Source organism: Chinchilla lanigera, unplaced genomic scaffold (genome assembly GCF_000276665.1).
Source record: "Chinchilla lanigera isolate Chin_1 unplaced genomic scaffold, ChiLan1.0 scaffold00019, whole genome shotgun sequence".
Classification (NCBI taxonomy): domain Eukaryota; kingdom Metazoa; phylum Chordata; class Mammalia; order Rodentia; family Chinchillidae; genus Chinchilla; species Chinchilla lanigera.
The window spans coordinates 21,588,733-21,592,786 of NW_004955420.1; positions in this window are offsets into that span (position 1 = coordinate 21,588,733).

Consider the following 4,054-nt stretch of genomic DNA (forward strand, 5'->3'; position numbering starts at 1 on the left):
ATATGCATGTGGCTTGGCCCTAAGGATTGTAAGGAATACCTAGAACATGTTTGTATGCCAGAGCTGAAAAAATGAGGATAAAGCTTTACTGAAATATGAGGATCCATTGTCAGTTTTGACTGTATGAGAGACTCCCAGGGCAGCAAAAGCAAACAGTGTTTTTGAACATGTCCCACTTTTTTGCCACTGTGGCAAGTAGCATGGATCATCATATGGGAGTGAGTATCTATAGATGTATGGACATACTGTAACTGTTCAAGGGATGTGAGTAGCACCCATTTGCCAGATTTTATTATGTTGAGGGCTTTGGGGGATGCATCATTTAGTGGGAACAGGGCGAAGGATCTGTTGACAAGTAGGACATGACACTTTTTGTAGCTTGTGAACAAGACAGTTGAGATTCTTTGGTTAGGGTTCTACTATTTTGATGATGGTGTGAATGGGATTTTCTGGCTAGATCAAAGGGAGAAATGTAAGCCACCAATGAATCAGCTTATTGGTTACCATAGGCTAAAGGTCTCGGTAAATTAGAATGGGACCTAACATGGTGGGACTCAGTCGTCTCTATCTAGTACGTAATGAAGATCTCACCTAATTTGTAATTCTTTAACGGGATGTCACTGAAGAAGTGAGACATTATCTGGATTGCTCAGTGCCTGAGCATCTCTAAGTGTAGTGACACGCATATAACCTCGCATAAGCCTTTTTTTAAAACTGTCATCTGACCGGTGGTCTCATGTTAGTTTGACTTGTACCTCTTATCACAAGTAGCTGGAACACAAAAGAAAGGCAGATATCTGAGTCTAGAGAAAGGTTATCACCGTAAATAATCCTAGATTTACATCTTAGAAAACCTATACACTCAGAAGTCATGACTACGTTTAGTACACCATGAGATTAGCAAGAGTGAGTGTCATAGCTATATAGATACTTTTGTCTCAATTTAATTTTGTACAAAGAGCATCTTTTAATGGAACCTGATTGTTTTACCCACAGAAAACTTAGCCTTTTGATGATGACCAGTGTAAACATATCATAATAATATGTTTACCAATGTTTATTGGAGTGTCTCTCATAAGGCTACAGAAACTACTGGTGTTCCATTAATGAACAAGATGAAATAAGATGTTTCTAGGCAGCTTGCCCTTTATTCACCAAGGGAAGGCCTGTCCAGCAGTTTTCCTAAGCCCAAGGGGTCTCTATTCAACTGTCTTAACAAATATTAGATGACCTATGAGAACTACAGTATAACAATTAACACATTATTTTTGACCATGAAAGATTCTCAAGTTATTGTACACAGACAACAATATGCACTGTGTTTGTAAAACCAGACTCAGCATCATTTTTATCAGTTGGCCATGTGGCAGCCTTAACTTTAATGACATTTATCTATAAGCCAATTTAAGTTATAGACATAAATATTTTAAAAATCCAAAAGGATGGGGTTGGGGATTTAGCTCAGCAGCACAGTGCCCGCCTGGCAAGCGCAAGGTCATGAGTTCGATTCTTGGTACCAGAAAAAAACAAACAACAACAACAACAAAAAAAAAATCCAAAAGGACAAAAAGAAGAAAACTTGTTGAGCTTAAACAAAACACCTCAGCTGTAAGTATGGTAACTGGTTACAGATTGGACAGACAGATGGACAAACACATGTAAGACGATTTGTTTATAGAACCAGAGTATACTCACATGTATTTAGGCAAATTGAATTAAAGTAACTATTTTATATAAGATTAGTCAAAACTTTCTGTAGGTCAATTAACAGAGATCTCATAATAAGAATCAGAAGGAATAAAAACCTTTTACTCATAATCAATACTTTTTTGTATTTTATTTTGTCTTAAGAATTTTGATACCAGGTATGGTGGTGCACACCTGTAACCCCAGCACTCAGGAGGCTGAGGCAGGAGGATCACCATGAGTTCGAGGCCAGCCTAAACTACATAGTGAGTTCAAGGGTAGCCTGAACTACAAAGTGAGAGCCTGTGTCAAAAAAAAAAAAAAAAATTTTTTTTTTCCAACTCTGTGTCCTCTTCTTTCATTCAGCCTGTGGCTCAGTTACTTCTGCACCTTCTGTCACCTAATCTAGCATTTGTGGGATCTGCCTCTGTAAGACTTAATATAAGTTGGGCTAACCATTGAACTTCTTTTTTTTGGTTCCGGGAATTGAACTCATGACCTCAGGCTTGCCAGGCAAGAGCTTATGCTGCTGAACTACATCCCTGGCCCTATTGAACTTTTATAAGATATGGTTTTCACATCTTGACAAGCTTTTGGATAACTTTAAAGATTTTTTTCTTGTGGCCCTGACCACCCAAAGGCCTGTTTGCAATCTTTATTTGTATTCTCTTTTGTTTTGTTTTTTCTAGTTCCGGGAATCGAACTCACAACCTTGTGCTTGCCAGGCAGGCGCAGTGCCGCTGAGCTAAATCCCCAGCCCTTTTACTTGTATTCTCAAAAGCTAACTGGAGCACAACAATTTTGGCCACTTGTGAATGAAGAATCTGTTTGCAGATTGCCTCCTGCATAGCTGGGACCACAGGCATGTGCCACCACACATGGCATAGCCAGGGGAAACAGACAGGGGGAAGCCACTTCACTACACAGTTCTGCTGTTGGCCTGCTGGTGTTGCTGCATCAGATAGGTGCATAAGGAGGGAGGGGACCAGGCTGCTGGGTGCAAGAAGTGGTGCAGCCAGTGGGAGGTGCAGGACACAGTGGCCCCGAGAGCTCCCAATTGGTACTGGGACAAAGATGTGGCTGCCCAGTAACCAGAGCAGCCCAAGCAGGGGCACACAGCTAGGGTGCAACAGCTCCCCGCTCCTCTGCAATTGACATGATGCTTTTACAAAGCAGGCATTTGGGCTCCTTGAGCCTCCCCCAACAGCCTAAACTCACAACCTTGGCATCACTTGCACATGTATCAGCCTCTAAAAATTCTGCACGTGCAGGTCAAGAAAGAATACCTCTACTTTTTTCCTGATCTTTTTCTTTTCCCTCTTTTGGGGGAGCAGTAGCAATTGTAGTAATTGTTGTAGCACACAAAGGTTCCAATCCAGATTTTACCAAACTCCATGCTGGAAGATGTCTGGGGTAACATTTTTCCCTAGCCTGGGCCCTTCTTAAATTTTTGCCCACTCTATCCCAATTCTCTGCATCCAAGGCTCCCGCCTGTGGGAGTATATTAGGTAGCATTTTTGAAAGTGAGTGGGTGCTAACCTGGGCCCCACCTGTTTCAATAACATCCACAACTGCACATGATTTTGCTCCTCTATTGCCAAATTCTGCATTATTCTGATTAGAAAAGCCACTCAGGAGGCTGAGGCAGGAGGATTGTTGTGAGTTCAAGACCAGCCTGGGCTAAAAAGTGAGCTCAAGGCCAGCCTGAACTGCATAGCAAGACCCTGTTTCAAAAAGACAAAAAAGAAAAAAGATTCCATCTGATTAGAAAAGCTTTTCCGTGGTGCTACTACTTACTTTCACTTTTCTTTGGCTGACTCTGAAGTTGTCCCACAGAATCCCCCAACATCTATTTTGCTCCTTTCCACTCTGGTGGAAATTCCTCATCAGGTCTCAAGGCCCTGTTTGGGCGCCAGTTGCACAGGTGAATACCTGTGGTGGGGGGCATGTCAAGGAATAAAGAAAGACAGAAGGCAAATTTCAAGGTATACGGAGGACCAGGAAGAACTTGTCTGTAGTGGACTAGCACACACATCTCCGCGGTTGACCCGCTTTTATTAGCAAGTGAGGAGCGCAGTGGAAGGGGTGGTGTACTTTTCCTGGAACACCAGCTGTAGTAAGAACAGGGTAGTAAAATGGGGAGCAAGTTTAGCATTTTGAAAGGAACAAGGTAAGATCCTTCCCCATACCTGGATGCCTGTATTTTGTATACCATCCTCCGCAGATATTATCTTGCCCCAGGAGGCTGTGAATGTGACCTTTCCAAAACACAGCTGGAGAGCATGCAGCTATTTGTAAACTCTGCTCTCCCTGAGGCAAATCACACTGGCCTGGGATGGCAGGACCACAGTCACGTAGCACAGTCCCC